The sequence below is a fragment of the Cottoperca gobio genome, chromosome 19 (assembly GCF_900634415.1).
Source record: "Cottoperca gobio chromosome 19, fCotGob3.1, whole genome shotgun sequence".
Taxonomy (NCBI): Eukaryota; Metazoa; Chordata; class Actinopteri; order Perciformes; family Bovichtidae; genus Cottoperca; species Cottoperca gobio.
This window is the reverse complement of record NC_041373.1, coordinates 8,104,405-8,123,799: the sequence shown is the minus strand read 5'-3', so window position 1 is coordinate 8,123,799 and position 19,395 is coordinate 8,104,405. Positions and strand designations below refer to the sequence as shown.

Genomic DNA, 19,395 nt, shown 5'->3' with positions numbered 1-19,395 from the left:
ATCCAAGCTGAGCATCCAATTCTACTGATTCATCTGATTCATTCCACTCTACTGCCAGCTCCTCCTTTCCTGCTAAGATTACATGGTGTAATCTCCATGCACCATCAAGATCCAGGGGATAGTGAATGCCAACAATACAGGCGAGGCCATCCAAGATCCAGCACAAGAGCACCTTTATTACAGGAGATAGCCATTGTGTGCTGTTCTACAAGATTTCATTCTGCACTGATCTGGTCAACCGCTTTACGTTTGGTTTTAATGCGATTGCTGAAAAGGATGTTTATTGCTTGGTTTTACACCATGTTATTTATTTCCACGGTACTGTTATACAATTTCCATGTTTTCTTCATTTTTCTTCTCCAAAGCTGCAGAAATACAGTCTCTGAGGGTAGGATCAAACCAGCCAAGTTTATGGCTGTGCAGGGCACTGTGTCAAACCATAATCTTTTGTATGGCAATCTGCAGGCTACCACTACAGATGACTGACATTCTCAACAGAATGTCAGGGCCTCACATTAACAGACAGGCTCATTCAAGAGTATGCGGCTGCCCCGCTCCTCTGGATTGGAATGGAATAATATTTGTTTATTGCATCAAGGAATAGTTTAGCCCGTGCCAATGAGTTGGACTAGCTCAGGGGAATCAATTCCAAGGAACCTTCCTGATGCCTCTGCCTGACCATTATTCTGGCAGCTGGGGCTAATGCATTTCAACTATATCATTTGGTGTTTTATTCATATCTTTAATTTAAAGGTGGAAAATACAATTTGTTATTGAGGATTTGGGGTGAAGAACCATAAGACAAACTGACAACTTTTTTTTATCTATGATTTGTTGTTGTTCTCCTAAAGTCAGGAAGCTCTACTTGTGTAGATAATTGCTCGATGCACTCCAGTGAGTAAAGACAAAGCCAAACCGGCTTTTAAGGCCTTCTGTCCATAAGGTGGACCAAAAGACAGGTCCTAAATAACAGATGGAGAAAATGGAGAGGAATGGCTCAGTAACAATAGGAGGAGTTTGCAAGGTCTGTTCAACCCAAAGGGCTCTTTCAACAGATCTTTACAGTTATTCTACCTCTGGTGGTGGTCTCCGTGTGAGGGCTTTTTATCACACTGCTTTCACTACAACTTGAAAAAAATGAAATGGCTGTAAAAGTGCTCTCTAGAGAGAAACAAAAAGACACAAAAGAAGGAGAGGCTTATGTTGTGCGATGGTGACGACATGTAGTTTATCAGTGTAAAAGCGGGCTGTTGTCAGCCTGGGAATGTTAGACCTGTACTTATGTGTAGTTGCAGGATGGGTTTGGAATTTTGTGTATTTGGAGTTATAGTAAAATATGACATGGGGGGGGGGGGAGAAATAGGCGACTGTTGATATATATCTAGGCTAATAGTTCAAATAAAATGTAGTAGTCAGGTCTGTGTTTTTCTCTTCAGAAAATAACTAATGATAGCTTAAAATCCTTTGTTATCTTTGCTAAATTGTTTCAAAATGGCATATTTTACTTTCAAGGAAAGCAAAGACAAATATTTCTAAAGTGTAAAGCAGATGTCAGTAAGATTGATAGACTAGCACAGTGTTAGGATCTCTAGCTGTAAAGCTGGTGTGGCGAGAGGAAAACAGGTCTCTTTAGCAATTTCAAGGGTCCTGGAAATTACCCAGTTTTCTATTTAAAACACAGCTCCCTGGCACTTAGTGGTAAAAAGGTGACATGTTGAATCAATTGAAGGTAGCATGGGCCCCTCGTTGTGTAAGCAAAGTGCTGATGGGTCATTAATAGACATTAATAAGAAAGGCCCTATTACACAATACAAAGAGCCTGCTGCCCACATATGACCCTCACAAAATGGCCAAATCATTTTTTAAGCTACTTTTACATGTCTCATGCTGGGGGACGCACTAAGCGCCTATAATGAGACACCCCCCTCCCCCCCTCCCAGGAAGCCCCAATAAATGGTGTAGTCAAATAACAGAGGCCTCCCAGACCTGTCATCGGCACGGTTCATCTGCTCTGATTTACTAGCACTGTCCCACAGGCTTTAGTGCCATCACTAATCCCACAGGGATGACCATCTGAATGACTTTGGAGTCAGAAGTTCTAAAAAAAAGAGTCAGACAGTGCTGCATAACTCCAAGCAGAAACAGATGCAGAGACACTCTCCTGTTTATAATTGATTTTCAAGGGCAACATCTTGTTGTCACAGTTTGTCTAATGAGCCTCTGGCTGGCGCCCTGTTGCTCGTCAACCACAGGGTGTCAGATGGAGGAGCCACCCACCACACTACCCCCGCTGGGATGGCACCATGCTACTGACATCACCCGTGGAATGTCCCTGTGTGACAGACTCTAGCTCTCTTTTAAAGTCCTACCCGACTTATTTTTCGGGATATTTTAAGTTGGCGAAGCATTCAAAACCTCCAGAGGAGAACTGTTGTCCTCTCCCAGCTGCCGTCCGGAGGCCTGCCCTCTTTTCACGAACAACAGGTATCTTCAAGCCCTATGTCCGCCAATGTTTATGTCTAAGATCACGGGTGCCTTTGTGGGCCTCCAAGGCTAAGCCTCTAATTGACCATGGCTCATCAATCACACAGAGCAACCCCTTTCACCCAAAGTCTCATCCAAACAGCTAAGAGGAATGAGACCCATGGAATGGACTCTATGCCTCCCAAAGGCCTAAAAGTAGGCTTTGGGAGGGGCAAGTGGTTTGTGAGAAAACCACACTTATTCCAAGTTGATGTCAAGCAATGAATGCGTCTGTCCTTTGTCTCCGCTGACATGCTTTGACCACTTCCCCCTAACATTAAACTAAAAGAAAATATAGACATGCCACCCCAGTTTACGATAGAGTCGAGGAACATGTGGCGCTTTTTTAATAATGCCTAAGATGCTCAGACTGGCATACATACTGATCTAGATTGAATCTCATTACATCCATCAAATGTTAGTTCAAGGAAAACAGACAAACATCTGGCTTCATTTTGTTTCTTATTTGCTGTTTTCACTTGAACTTGGCCTCACAGTGATTTATTGAGCACGAGAGCATTTCTTTCATTTGGCTTTATTACTGTATCTTGGTTTGGTGGCAGCCCATGGCAATTGGACATCGGACAAGGTGACTCAGGCAGTTTGCTGGCAAAGTGTGTCTGGGACCAAAATCAAGAAGCATGGTCCAGCCAGGGTCAGAGGGGTCATAACAACTCCTCAGCCATTGCATAGCAAGCATTTGGCTTGAAGTCCAGGATTTGGCCACAGCGTAACGCCGAGCCCACAAACTGTTCAAGAGGAATAAGGAGAAGTCCACAGCACATGCGGTTTATGGGGTCACAGCAAAGTCTCCACATTTCTTCACATCCAGAGACGGCATACGCACCACTCGGTGTGTTTTTTCCATCAGTCTGGGTGTGTTATTTATTTATTTGTTTATACTTTCATTCCAATTTCCCTTCATTCAATCATTGATTTACCACAAGGCAGGTTGCATGTTATGTTTGTCCATGGGAAACTTGGGTGATGGAGGTCATGGAGGTTTGATGAAGAACGAGTCAAACAAAACTGGGTTACTGTGCTTCTATTTGCCATATCATAAACACAAATACACACACTAAACTTCCCTGGAGCCGGTCCATGTCCAATTCTCTTCAGTAACCGAGAGTAATCAGCTGTGTCATCCTCGTCATAAATCCCCAAGTACGGCAGTGGCTCCCAGCCCAGATGGGAATAGGCCTTGTTCAGTCGCACTTGCCTCCGCATCATAAATCCATGGCCGTCTTCGCAGTTGCTTCTAACTGCTTCCTGCTTGGTATATATCTCCCAACAGAGGAGTACATGGGGGAGTCGAGGATATTGCAAGACCGTAGCGTCCTGAAGGAGTCAATTTGCAAAATGGACTGTCTCTTCCTCTCTGCTGAAATAATTTTGGGCTTCCAGGCAATTCTTTACCATCAGATGCAGATTTGGAGCACGGACCCTGGAGGGACGTTGGACGTCTGTGAATGAATGGGAAACATGACCAACCTGGGTCAGCAATGCTAACATTTTTAAACTAAAATTAAATGGACTTCTTTTTTTTATTGTAGGTTTGATTATTTATGGTAAATTTAATGGCAATGGAAGCTTTTATGAAGGAAAGATGGCAAACAAAAATGTGTGCTTTTCCATTTTGAGCCACTCTAGCAAACCAAAATTGCAGATGGCTGATCTATGGATACAAAAACAAAAAATACCATAAAATGTTATTTCTATTGAGAGTTGTCCCCAGTCTGTCTGACATTTATTGGTACAAGTCGGAAATAATATCCGATTGACCTAATCATAAACCATAACTTAATCCTGCTCTATACGGTTGCAGTCGTTGTAACTGTAGTTTACATTCTTGGGAATCTAGGTCTATTTCATTTCAAAATAAAATACAACTGGTTGTTAAACGTAAGAAACAAAAAAAACCTAAACTTAATCTTAAAATATCTTACTGTGTAACTTTCATTCAGTAAAAGCCAGTTGAAATCTTCTTGGTAAGATCATTTTGAGTCACTAGTACACTTTTATATCCATGTAAAGTGACTTTATAACTGCCTCTCTGCCATATAAATTGGCTCAAACCGATAGTATATTTAACCTTTTATATCATCGTCACACACGTTCTCTAATGACTATGAACCAACTCTTATTCTCTGAAAAAATGTTCTATTCTCAGTGGGAACCAGTGAGTTTTACAAAGCGTGTGATAGCCTCAAGGCCACAGGAGGACCTTCCTCACTGCCAGTCACTTTGCATGGCTGCTTGTATGACAGTCTTGAGTCTTGGCAGCTGCGGTCTAAAGGGTCTTGTAAGGCAGAAGAATATGGAACATTCCTGGATGGCGCTCTTATCTATGGGGACAAAGCTGTTCCATACATTACCGTGAAAGCCTGGGCCGCCTGTTCTGTGGTGGTGGTCTGCTCATCATTTACCCAACCACCACCCACGCACGCATACGGGGGTGTAGCATAGGGATTTTTAATAAGATTACACCCTCCAATTACAGTAATCATAATCCAATTTGTAATCACGATAACATTTACATTATAACCATTTTATTAAAAAATGATAAGTAACAACTCATTAAATGCATTGGAATGATTTATGCAAATATTCTATTGACCCAATCTGCCCGTGTTACAAAGCAAGTAAGTCCGAGTTTGAATATTCCAGTAGTTTACATTACTTATTGCAATTAGATGCACGACCTCAAATAGTTTTTAAGAAATCACATTTTGAAAGTAAAGAATAAGGAATATGAGCAAGAAGCTCGCACCATGGTTACGTTCTCGCTGCTGAATCCCCCCCCTCCCTTTTTGGAAAGTGCCAGAATGACAAAGTGCACAAGAAAAGCACGGTGGCAGAAAACGAGGGAATCCTATCAGTGCATGAATTTAATTACCACTCAGATGGCTCCACATAATGAGGAAAAAAAGGTGGATGTGCGAGAGACTTGCATAATTCATTTTGCTTTTCTCATTTAAACCATGCCCTCACCACTCCTCTGTATTTCCTGTCTGGTGCCACATTTCTCTGATCTGTGATCAATAATTTTCTTTTCAAGCAAAAACATTTGCATAGAGGGAGTTATCTGTGCAGTTTGCACCGCTGACAGAGATTGCACAGCAATTTGGAATACAGGTGGTGGAAACCAACTTTCATGTAATGCTCGGTCTCCTCGTAATGTTTTCTCTTTTGTTGTAATAAATAGCAGAGCAGCACCACCAGAGTCAAGACTGTGGAATAACACTTATACCAGATGCCTTTACACCAGCCATTGTGGACCAATAAAAGAGACGATAGTCCATTTTCTAATTAGGTAATGACGTCATCCTGGTTAACTGAACAACAGCAACACATTTATGGAATCAATGATTGTACATTTGATAACAATAAAGCTGATTTTGTTGTAGTTGCTCAAACAAACATGCCAGTTAGCACAAGTTAGTAACAACTACAGGTTACATTTAGCTGAGGACTGAATTCATAAAGACCCAGCGAGGCTTGGGTCTGCAGCTCAGAGAAGCTTTAAACTCAATGTTCTGTATGTTTGCATCCCGATGGTTCACAGCAACATCCCCATGGGGGGCAATTTCCAGTAAACACACTCACACAAGCTTAGCATATACAGAGTTCTGAACATTTACTTATCTCTTCTTGTTTAGCAGCATCGGTCTTCCCATTTACCAGGAGTGCAGCAGCTCTGCTCTTTGGAAATGTATCTATGTTTTAATTAGTGTGGAAAAGTTTCCATCTCTGGGTATACTACTGTATGTAAATCTGTATGTGCCATCAGACGGTAATACAGAAGCTGTGCTGTGGTCCATCTCCCTAAAAGGTCTTTGTCTTTCAAAAGACCTCTGGCTTCATGTCACCTCATTTACAGAGCATTAAAGCTTTCATTAGGCTGAATTCCTCCGTTTTTACAATAAACTAGCAATTGCCTGACATTATGAGCTACATGTCTCCACACTAAACATTTTACACATGCTTTTCAGTTTGTTTTGTGCATCTACTGTGAGAGTGTGTGAGTTTGTAGGATGACGGGACTGGTTGTTTGAAACTTGACCCCGGGGTCAGTTGGATTCATGAAGGGCCTCTTTCATGTCCCCTTCCCATCCGGTGTCTGACTTAAATCGTCCCGGCTGAATCAAGTGCTTCCTTATGTCAAATATTTACCCGGCTACTTAAGAATATTAAACAGGTCTTTCTGTGCAGGGGGAGAAAAACTCTGAAGGTGTGTTGTGCGTATGGTGTCAGTCAAACGCCTGCGGCTTTCAACACAAAATAGACACTCTGTCATCTTGTTTTTCTCATTCCTTGGCAAATCTCCACCACCGGACCAACAATTCAAAACTGGAGAGAAATCCTTAAGAAATTGCTTAATACATGTATATGCTGCATCAGCCCCGGCATAACGAATCACACTGATTTATTCCTTTCTGTCCCAACTTGATTCTGTTTCTTTTTGGAACATTTGTGCCAGGTGGAATAGTCATTATATGGCATTCGAAGGACTGTTACTCGCGGAGGGAGGAAGACAAGAGGAATAGTTGGACATTCCGTTCTCAGGAATCCCGGGATACTTTATAGGACTTTGGAGCTGTTGTGATGGTCTCCTGCGCCGCAAATATAAGTTTAACCGTCAGCATTCCTGCAAGAACAACACTCAGAAATAGATGCTGTCTGGAAGTTGTGAATTAAGTGAGGAAAGGCAAAGGATGTCTACAATTCCAGATGGGGAGAGAAGAAGAACGTTTTTTGCTTCAATTTGTCGCCAAGGAAGAGCATTAAACAACGTAGACAACATACTATTCTACATTCCTTTGTGTGTGTGTGTGTATGCCTGATTATGTGTCCATGTAAATGTATGTCAACCTTGAACTGGTTGACCCTGCAGGATAGAAATCGGCGGTGTATGTGTGTGTGTGTTGTAGTTAAACATTTCTGTTGTCCAGATTGAGGTGTGTGTGCACTTTCAAGGGCCCATAAATACTGTAGGACTAATTTGATTTAAACTAAAATGGAAAACCTGTTTTGACCTCTCAATGAAGAACAGCTGTGTACTAAATGTGGTAGCCAGGTTGGGAAGCCATCTTTTCCCTGTGTGTGCATGTGTATGTGTGCACGTGTGTGTGTGTGTGTGTGTGTGTGTGTGTGTGTGTGTGTGTGTATTTCCCCAGTGCCACATTGTCTCCAGCTGAATACCTTTTACCACAATACAGACACGTTTGATAGTCTGGGGCTTTTGTTACTCTTGGTACTGATTGCCAAACGTTAGTTTTAAAGAATTGCCAGCAGGTTGGAAACACCTGCGCTCACATTGGTTTCTTGCTCCCATCTTAATGAAGAACAATGGTGCTGTGATTTATGATGGATTCCTCTTTTGCATGCATGAGATATTGTGCTGTGATTTGGTATCATTAAGTTTTGAGAAAGAAAAATGATTGCTGGCTTCTCTTTAAAACACAGACAAACGATGTTGGTTACTAGTCAAAGACAGAATCATGCTCCTGCTTGCACAGTTTAAAATGTGTACCAGTAGCCTTGTTACACCTGAATCCTCCCCAAAGCAGCTCAACATCATAATAGCATGAAAATAGTTGTGAATCTCCACAAACATGCCAAATAAAATGGCCTCTGTTGCAGTTAGAAGCTGCGTTTAGTCACTTAATTCTATTCTGAAGCCTAGATTTCCTTCTACAAAATTACACTTGCTTATTAAGTAACCAAATTTGATCAGTCCTTGTCCAGATCATCATTGTTCAGTATGTACTTTCTCCTGCGACACACCGACAGCGTGCAGTGTGGGAAATGTTGCCCTCAGGACCTTTACTGGCCTGGACACAACCCCTCTGGGAATGAAAGAGGAAACCACTGACAGTCGCTCATATTTTTTGTTAAGATGTGTTCTGACCTCTGCTGCTAAGTGTGAGGAATGTCAGTCAGACACATGAAGGATTTTATTCCCTCATGACAAGTGTTTCTAATTTCACCCAGAGCATCGCGGCTCTTCAGCAGCAGATGTATGAGCACACACTGATTTGTTTTTCCCATGGGTCGTGTTTTTCTTTGGAGTGGAAACAGGCGTTGATGCTTATATTAACCTATGTTATTATTTCAACATTTGTATACTTAATAATATGTTTTCTGATTTCTCAGAGGTAGATAATGAAGTTGGATGAAGTGTCTATAGTGTTCAGTTTTTGCAACATTTCCTGACATAAAGTGGTTTACATTGATGGATTCTTTCAAAGTGTTTACTGGCAGCTTTTCAAGCTCAATAGAAAAAACGAAATATCCAGAGGTCACAGCTCTCAGCCTTGAGGACAAAGCAGGAAGAACATACATATGATATCTCATAGAAAGTTAGTGAAAAGAAAACAGCCTCATGTAACGGCACCGGGATCACATAATATCCACTTTTGCACATTTTGTACAAACATAGCAGTGTGTTTAGGAGCAACAAACATCATGGTTCAACTGAGGGCAAACGTCTTCATGAATGGGTATCATTGGAGCAGCTGAGTCTTTTTAATTAGGAAGTGCACTCTTTGACTGCATCTGGAATTCCAGCCAGCTCCGTACAGACTCCCATCATTAGGCGTTGGAGGAGTCTCTGCCAGTAGTTTGGATCACGTTCAAATGGAGGACCAGAGCGCTTTAGACAAGGAAACAAGGGTTTTGGGAGACAGTTATGTTTAAGTCAGGAATGAGAATGTGTAAGGAGTTGCAACATAACCTCCCTCCCACGCTGGTAACTTGCTTGCACAAGGTGTTATTGCCTTTAGGGAGGAAATGTACTTGAAAGTATAATATTGACAAGACAAGAAATGCGTTCTGAAGCTTGTGCCAATTTAGATTTCCTCTCTCATTTACAGTACATCATATCTGCTGATGTCTGGGATAAAAATGAGTTTATGAAAGGCAATATGAAAGGAGAAAATATAGCAAAACTCCATGTAAGACAGATATATTATAAAACCGATTATTTATTTTACCAAAGTGATAAGGTGCTGTACTGATTTTATTGTGAAATTGGCTAAAAGTTCAATATTTTTCTTCAATGTGTAAGATATGCCAGAATTTAAACTTAAAAACTAAAAACAAACAGAGATATCTGCTGAAGTTAGCATCTAACTGACAGTTCCGCTCCGTCTAGCCTGTAATACCACTTGTTCCTCTAGAGGTGATAGTGAGTCACTGTAGCTGCAGTCTGCCCTCAGTACAGAGGGAGAAGAAGTACATATTACTATTAATATGTTTTATAGTTTGTATATTTCATTACATTCAAAGTGGCAGAAACAAGAAAACCACCCGCACCACTTCGCTTCGTCCTCACAGCTGCCAGGAGGCTGTTTCACTGAGTGTAAAGCTGTCGGCAGCCCCGGGAAACGACGTAGCTTCAGTTAGCAGTTAGCTGGAGTTCAGCCACAGACCTCTCTCCTCCCCCGGTGGGCTGCTCTCCTGGCTGCGCCGCCACCGGGAAGACGAGATGAATATGCGGGTCGTTTTCTAGTTTCTGCCACTTTGGATTTGGTCCAATAAACAAACTATCGTACCGTTACACGGACTACAGCCCCCGGTAAACATTAGCGCCCCGGTAAACACAGATGGATCAGCTCCACGTGAAGTTTATAAGACAGCAGTGTTTATTGACCTCGCTGAGTTTCAACAGTTTGGTCGAATGTTGGTATTCTTGCCCTCTGACTGACTGACTGCATTACACAGGAATAAATGCAATACACAATATAAGGAACAAATATGAATATGCCAAACAACTACAGCTAAAATATACAATGTAGAGATGTTGTGGTCCCAGTTTAGAGGTGAAATACTGCCCCCTATTTATTTGGAGCAGGTGGCTCGGAATTACACATTGAACCCTTTTAAGGTATTTTATTTATTTTATTGTATTTATTTCTCTTTTTTTTTTACTCCTGTCTATGCAAATATATTCATAATATTTATAATGTTATGTTTGTTTGCCAAACTGTGAATAGTTATTTTTTATAATGCTTAATTTCCTGACAAAGTGTAAAATATAAATTCTATAGGCTTGAAATTGGCCACTAGTTTCAAAATCAATTACAACAAATGTGTTTGTTTTGTGTGATTTCATGAAAATGTTTCCTTTAAAGCTGCAATGCACAATATATATATGTATATATTAAACACATGACAATGTGTAATGTGATGCTCAAAGAATGATCAATTGTTCTCCTCCGCTCTACCTTTGTTGTCGTGTTTGATTCTCACTGCCCCCTTCCAGCCCTGCTTTTACTCACAACAAGCAGCTGTTTTCTGCAACAACAAAAAACAATTTGATAAACCTACTGTGCACTACCTGCCTATCACAAACCTGCAGACAGACACAGTGAAGTATTCAGCAGCCAAAGAGCCAGATATTTCCCTCAGGAGTTGGTGGAGAGCTACTCAACCCTTGGCAAGAAGCCAGGCTCCCAAAGAATGTTGCTTTGTGTCCGCAGAGTGACAATATACGCAACTCTTGCTAATGTGTTAGCCATAACTTTATAGGTGAGAATGTTGTGTTTACCAAACACAGATTTCACGAGATTTTCCTCCACGTACTCATGATCCGTGCATCTGTGTTTGAGCTGACCGTGTCATATATCGATTATGCTCTAAAGACATCGCATGCATGCTAAACACTCACACGAGCACATCCTCACGCCGGTGAGTCTCAAACGCCTGGTTATTCCATCCAGCTCATGAATAACTCAGCAACTTTTCTCATGTTTAATTCAATCTCGGAAAAGATGTCGACACATGCGCTACGCCACCTGTCCAATGCTTTTATTACACTTTGAGAGAAAAGTGTTGCTGCAAGTGTGATCGTTGCAAAACAACTGTGTCAGCTACCTGCTCTTTCTGCTGGCTTATTGGAATCATGCTATAATAGATCTAATTGGTTTTGTGTAAAAGTGCTTGTGTGTGTTTCCATGATCGCAGACGGCCCTCCTCATCTTCCTATCTGCTATAAATGTCCTGCGGAAGGTGGAAAGTTCAAAATCCTACACAAATTAGTTTTGGCTTCATTTCAAAAAGGAGCATTTTAAGATTAAAATGATGGTGTTAACATTTGTCTTCGTGTGTGTGTGTGTGTGTGTAGCTCCAGCTGAGGACGCTCAGCTAATGTGTAGATATTGTTCTGCTTGGGTGGGCTGAAGACCTGGAGGTAATCTCTATCATGCAGCTGCCACCAGTGGCGGATAAACTAGCGCCGGTTAAACGATGGTTGAACCCCAGTACGGGGGATTTGTCTGTGACACAGGTGTCATATTTAATACCCTCATATATCAATAATTGGCTGGAAAAGAACAGGAAGGAGCCATATGTGCAGGAAGGGGCTCAGAAAGATCCCTAAAGATAATCTTGTGTACATTTAAAAGCCCATTTAGTCGATGGGCTCTCTTTGGGGCAACAATAAAATACCAAACATTACTCCGCACCACATGGCGCCAGTATACTCCTCATGAGGCCAATCAGATTGTTTATTACCACCTTTCACATCACAGGCAAATAGAGACAATTGAAAATAATGGGAATTGTATTGAAGACAAGATCCCCTTAAACGGATGTGCTACTTTTCTATATCAAGACTGTGTTTATGGTAATGCAATTCCACGTTATCTGGCATGTGTAGAATCGATTGAGTAACAGATATGGGGAAAAATGAAAGTGTGAAATAAAAAACAAATAGAACTGTAAATCTTTTGTAGCTTTTCATCACTTATGACCTCAAAAGGTCCGCTGGAGTTGGGATGACATCCTAAGGTCGTCTACGGGGGAGGGAAACAGCCTCCTCGCAGTTGATCTGATATCACATGGGTTTAACATACAAATGTGCACTATATTTAAAAGATTCCTGGGAAAACATGATGAGGGCCGGACCCCGCTTTGCTATCGCTCAGAGACTAATTACACTTTCAATCCCCCTCCTTCTTTCTCTTTGCCAAACCCCCCATCCATCTCCTCTCTCATGGGCAGTTATATGCACACACAGACATCCACACAGTGTTAAACACACTGTCTTATTTCCTTATCTGTCTTCTAAACTGAGGTCGCTGCACCTCCCCAGCCACACTGCAGTCAGATGTCTGGCTCCTGCCATTTCTTTCACTAATTTAAAGCTACTGTATGGATTCCTCCAATGTCCCCGGGCAGATTTCCCTCTTCTCACTCTCCCCGATCAATCAATCACGCTTAATTGCTCAATTACTCCAGTGAAAAGCTAAGGAAGGAGAGAAGGAGAGGACATTTTGTCAGCTTGGGTAGCTTAGTCTCCTTTGGTAAACAGACACAGGCTGGAGTGATAAAGTGTGTCTTCTTAGAGGACGTCAGGGGATGAGATTCTCTAATTAATCCAAACATTAGGCAAGCGGGGGCTTTCCAAACACATCAGACTCTCTCTCACTGTCATACAGACTGCTGTATAATGGACTCACAGAGAGAAGAGAGCACCATAAGTTAAAGCTTTAAAGAAACTCTTATGTTTATGTTTTAAGTGTAGCGCTGGAGCCATGAAAAGTTTAGCTTAGCATAAAGACCGGAAGCAAGGAGAACAATATGCTCCAAAACTGACAAATTAACACATTGTATCGTGTGTTTTGATCCATACACAAAAGGAAATGTATAAACAGAGAGTTGGAGACGTGTCGTCAACATTGGACAAGAAATAACAACTTCCTCCCCTTGAAAGCGCAACGTGTGATTTTTTACTTCTCTGTTTGTGTATGGATTAAACAAACAAGATACACACTGTTAGTTAGTCAAATGTAAAGGTGCTGACAGTCAGACTTTTGAACTTTGGACAAATACTTGGCTAGTTATATCCCTCTGATGCAGCTTTATGCTAAGCTAAGACAATCAAATCAAAATTATAAAACATTAAACCCAAGTTGTAATAAATTAGAATTAACGTCAATCCTGGACTTTCACCGGACACCAGTTGGAATATCCTAAAACAGATTTGTACCTTTTAATCCAAATCCAAAACAAACCAGTAAAGGATCCCACACAGGATCTCCAAAAGAAATATAATAGAAATCAATGTGCTCATCTTCTCGACTCCTTTCATTCTTGAAATGCCCAAAGTTCAATATCTTCTCTATTTCCCTGGTTATAACAATACAAACTGTCTTCAGGGAGACACATATTTCGAAACTGGTAGTGTTGCACTTGAAGTTTTATGTTTATTCACTCAAACTGTCATCTAATACAGAATGTTGTCGCAGAGGAGATTGCATGGAGGAACAGCTGCGAAAGCTCAGCTGCTGGGCCTCTGAGCGCAGACGTTATTGCGAGCGTTAGCCCGTCGTGTCGGGCCTGAGTCCCTCCTGCAGTCTGATGAGCCTGTTAGTTCTTGTGCATGGCTGCCTTCTCTCTGCAGAGCTGGCACAGGGACTGGGAGTCTAATGAGACACTGGCACTTACTTTTATTAATGGCCGCATCCTCTCGCACATAAAAGTGACACTTCCAAGATAAGCATCCCCCGTGGCAGCGAGGTCACTCAACTCATCAGCGACACTGGGTGGCTCTGTGTGTGTGTGTGTGTGTGTGTGTGTGTGTGTGTGTGTGTGTGTGTGTGTGTGTCTGTTAGCATGTTTGTCTTTATTTTCGCTTAAGTGTTATGATGTTCTGTATTGCAATGCATTACACACCGCTCTGCTTTACATACAACATACGCTCATTTGTCATATTTCCATTAAAATAAGAAAAACATGAGCTTTTCCCAATAGAGCTTCCACGGTGAGTAAATCTAAGGGAATGTGCATGTCCTTGTCTGTTGCGCTCATCTAGATAGACCCATATTAATCCGTTGGGTGATGTGATTCATCTCCTGTCTGTCCTTCACTCTACAGTAACAGAGTAGGGAGGATTTTAGCTGCTTTTTCCCTCAAACGCCCTTTCCTCTTACTCCCTCTGTGTCTGTTCTCCAGGGTGAAGCAAAACAAGGAAAAGGAGGAGCAGATTAGAGAGGAGAGATGATAGAAGAGAGACGGTATCAGGCGTCAGAGGGATAGAACATGTCAAGAGGAAGTGGGGGAAATGAGCGTTGATCAGCCAACCTGGTAGGAAAAGTCAGGAAAAATGTCTTGGGATACCCTGAAACCTCCAAACTGTCCATTCAATACATGACACAGGAAGAAAAAAAGAAACGTCGCACTGGACTACAAACAGTATAATTCTTGTCCGTTCAGGAAGAAATTAAGTGGGTTGGACGGCGTCCAGAAGTCTTCCTGCACTCTGCGATTGCAGCGCTTGCTAATTGATTTTCAGCCAGGCACGACGTCAAGAAAACATTACGCAACAGGATTAGGGCCAACGAGAGGCCCGGGGGCGCTTGCGGTTGTAGGTGGGGAGACCTCCAATTAAATCTCTTCTCGGCAGAGTGGAGTTTGGCGGGTGTTGTTAATAAAAAAAAATCAGTTTCATATGCATCACGGGTGCACGCCGGAGAATATAACTTGGAAGTTTGTGAGAATATGAACAAAGTTGCAGGTGGTTTATCGGCTTCTCTTTAAAAAAATAAAAGATCTTTCTGTAAGCTTGTTCAACCACCAGGCTTATTTTACGAGAGGACAACCTGCCAGGACAAGTAGTGTTTGCTCCTTAGGGCTGTAAACATGTTAGTTGTTAGAATGGATGGAGAAAGAGAGGCGAGGGAAGGAGGAGGAGAGGAGGGAAGTGAAATTGAGAAGAGGATGAGCTATGAGGTGTCTTTAGTCTGGATGCTATTATCATCATCTGTTCAGTGGTCATTACCGCCTTGGGAGTCTGCTGTCTGGACCCAACCACTGATGGAGGGGGCAGGTGGAGCAGCTGCACACAGAGCTCATCCCCACCTCTGCAAGCAGTGACTTGTCAGGAGGAGGAAGAGGAGGAGAAGGACGAAGACAAATGTGAGGAAAAGGGAAGGTGTAAAAGAGAACAGTATCAAGAGAAGTAGATTCCAACTAATCACACCTACAGAATCTGTCAGAGCTGACGGGAGGAGGAGGACAGGGAGGAGGAAGGTGCAATTAAAAGAGTCAAAACGGAGCAGCGGGGAAGGAGAAAATGTAGGAGAGGAAGAGAAGGAGGAATCGCGAGGAAGCAAATTACATTAGGGGATCGCTCCATTGTGTTTGAAGTCATCACACCTACGCAAGCTTTTAGCCGTCAACTGGAGGAAGAGCTAAATGGTCGGAGTGGGGGAGGAGAGAAAATGAAAGGAGGAGAGAAGAAGCAGAGGAGGAGTAATTGTCCAGTGTTTTTGTGTTTAGTTCAGTATTCCTGGCTTCTACAGACACTTCATCAGTATGAATCTGTAAAGTAAAGACACTGGAAGCTTCAACACAATCTTGTGAAATACTAATTAAACCAAAACACTGTTTTGATTAACATCTTCCCTTTCTCCGCTCTGAACTGAGATTGGTTCTGTGCATTTACCATTGTGAATATAATAAAAATGTTATAATGTCAAAATGCTTCTGGGTTGTTCTGTCGGGTGGACAGAACTAAGAGGAAATAATTAAGGTTAAAAAAAGAGAAATGACGTGAGTTACATGGCACTTTGACAAATACATACCCCTCCAATTTTCATTAACTTATAATATATTTATATATAATGTTTTTCTTCTTCTCTTCTCTTTCCCCTGTATTGTTTTTCATGAATGTATTGTATTGGTTATTTTTTCCGCACTATTGTTTGTCAATTTGTTTGTTGTTGTATTTTTCTAAATTACGTTAGCTTAGTCCCCCCCCATGCAGTCTTATGTGTGTACAAATAAATAAAATAAATATTGTTAAGTAGCATGTGAGAAGCAATATTGTACTGTACAAGCAGGGTCATGTATCACCGTTTTATAAATCTTCTGCTATCAATTCTCTCTGCTTGGAAGTAAGATGGAGGAGTTGTAGCAGAAAACAAGCGTGATTTAATTTTCCCCTTCTGCTTTCTCTTCTCTTGTTAGTACATTTATGGAACAGACACAGACAGTTGTTCAAAGAGCAGCGCCTCGTATTCGGCAGGCGCCACAGCAAGTCAACAAGTTCAGCACTTTTATGTATCTCCAAGACATACAGTTCTGAGTTGTTTCCGCTACACAAGCTGGAGGGAAATCTAAGAAGAAATATCTTGGATTCTACAGTAAAATAGAGTGCTGATGTTGGCAGTCTTCCCTTATGGGGTACTCTGTCTCTCTTTTTCCCTCTCTGTCTGCTGTTTCCCATTCTCCACCAATCTTGTTCAGTGCTTAATATGTTCACTGTCTGCTGGATTAGTTGTTACTGTAAGAGGATCCTTTCAGCTCATTGTTTTTCAGGTCGAACTTTAGTCAGAGGTGAGCAGCACCATTCGTTACCTCACCTTTGTGGCATCTATTAGGATCTCCATGTGGGGCTACGTATTTATGTGTTACATGTATATTGCTTTCAGTGCAAGTCAAATTATTATTTAAATGAGGTAATATGCAGACATGTGGTCCTTTTCCATGCAAATGAGCCTCATTGCCAAAACAGTCCAAATCACAGAGATCAGCGCCACATGCAGTTACAGTGAAATATTAGCATCTTCAGAGAGTTGGTTTGGTTGTTTTAAGGAATGCCTCACAACATTTATACTTGCAAGTGCAATCAGATGCCAAATAGGGCAAATTGCAGTCAGCTGCAAAACTTTATATTATATTTTTATCTTGTAGATAAATACGAACAAACTGGGGCCAACTCAACAAAACAATGTTCCATGGTCTGACTAGGGTTTAAGAACTCAGCAGGGGACATGTAATCGCAAGTTTTCAAACTATAAAACTCAAATAAAATACAAAATTAAAAGATATGTCAAATTCAGGTAAATGAAGTACAACAGGCAAAAACTGTGGTGTTTATAATGCCTGACGAGGAAAACTCAACAATAATGTATTTCTGAGTGTTAATTCTCCAGTCAGCGTCTTCATCATGTTCCCGGGCTGTGTGTCAAGGAAAGAATAGTACAGCACTGTGTTGGAAAACCTCGAAACAGCATAACCATTCTGACACATGAAGCTGAGTTGTCATGCACTCGAGCATCCTGGAGTTGCTGAAACACCACCACGGCCAATTCCACCACAATTTCCTGAGAGTAATGCATTATTGCATGGGGTTGGTGTGGGGTATCCACCATCACACGTTTATTTTTACTTTCGCTATGGATTCTTTTTTCTTGGTAAATGAACGTATTTGTGAGGCAGTGATGCAAGGCGATGCTGTTTCTCAGCTGACACAGAATGCACTCTGAAATATAGTTAGGAAGTCTCTCTTCGTGCACTACGTCTTCATAAACAGCAAGGAATATTTTCTGTATGAATCATCACAGAGGTCAATATTTATGTCAAGACGAGCTGGAAACCACAGAATGGTTGACTTTCAAACCCTTTTGTCCGTTACTGTAGTTTCCTGTGCAGAAAACACCACTTATCTAGCACTACAAGCTGCTGTAAACAAATGCTAAAAATATTCAGTTTAACCCCAGTATGGATCCCATATGGTTTCCTGCTGCACTTCACAATCAGAGTATCCCTTCCTTTCTCCATTCACTAGATGGCATCAGCTGGTCCGTTGCATAAAGCCGAACAACATGAGCACAATGTTGGTACGACGCCGGTGGTCCTCAGGCAAAACAGCGTGGCATTATGCCTAATAGAGACATCGCCGAGGCCTATTAGCACAGATGGTTGTCATATGTATGCAAATAAGGAGCAAAGTGAATCACGTAGCCCCATCAGCACCACCTGTCTGCCTCACACAGCTACACCAAAATCCCCCTTCAGCATCCACACACACACACACTTACACCATCTACCGTCACAAGTGTATTTTGTTCCGGTCTACAGCTGTATATTAATAGGAGTACAGACATTAACATGACATTAATCATCATTTTGTTCTTTTTCAAGAGCAGACATGAGGAGGGACCGGCAGAGAGGGACGACAGTTACAAGCAAACTGGCGAGGGAAAGGGGGCAGATCAGTTGTGCTTTGTCTTTGTTGAGGATGTGATGAGGGTGTGCTCACTGGGCTGAAGTGTTAAGTGTGGGTTTTGTGGTCAAGGAGCATCATGCCCCAGAGAGTTGGCATGTTGCCCATTTCCTTTGTATTGGTGTGTGTTCTAGGAGGGAGTGCATGGAATTATACCTTCCTATGGGTTTGCAAGTGTGAAGGAGTTCCTCGATGCCCCCACCCCCATGGATTTAATGCTAATTCTTCTACAGCTGCCAGACAATATTTCCTATTAAAGAGACCAAAGTTCTACAGCCATGCGAGCAGCTCTGTGAGGCTGTACTTGGGCACAGTTGTGCTGTTAGCTAAATGCTAACGTAAGTATGCTAATATGCTCCCAACAATAATGCTAACATTCTGATGTTACTCTGATCCCCTTGGTAGTTTAGCGTGTCAGCATGCTTACATTTAAAGGTTTACAGTAACATGTAACATTTACGTTGAAATGAACGAATCCAGTTCTAAAAAAGATAGAAAATAGAGTTATGTTATATATTTTGTTGAGTTGTGTATTTATATTAACCCAAATGTTTTAAACAATTTTCAAACCAAGATAAATCTGTAGGTCAGTTTCATTTAGTCACCTGTAATGGTGATGAATCCACTTTGCGCATGCGTCAGCGTTGTGTCATAAATAGACTTTTCTTCATTTATTCACTCTATATTTTAAGTGGAAGAAGGGTTTATTCATCGGACCTTTGGATCTTAAGTTATCAGAGAAACAAGCTGAGCAAATGTTAGTGGCAGGCAAACGGCATCGGAGAAAAACAGATTTCTAAGGTAAAAATGCTTTATTCAACACATTGTAGCCTTGTGGTGCAAGAAGAAAAGTCATT

The 19,395-nt window shown here is 41.6% G+C and overlaps 1 long non-coding RNA gene across 1 annotated transcript in view; it reads right to left on the bottom strand.

Moving 5' to 3' along the window:
• Positions 1-8,790: 8,790 nt before the first annotated feature.
• Positions 8,791-19,395, bottom strand: part of LOC115024934 (uncharacterized) — a 32,780-nt gene continuing 22,175 nt past the window's right edge. Inside the window, exon 4 of the long non-coding RNA XR_003834166.1 lies at positions 8,791-9,178. This is a non-coding gene — a long non-coding RNA (uncharacterized LOC115024934). The remainder of the gene's footprint in view (positions 9,179-19,395) is intronic.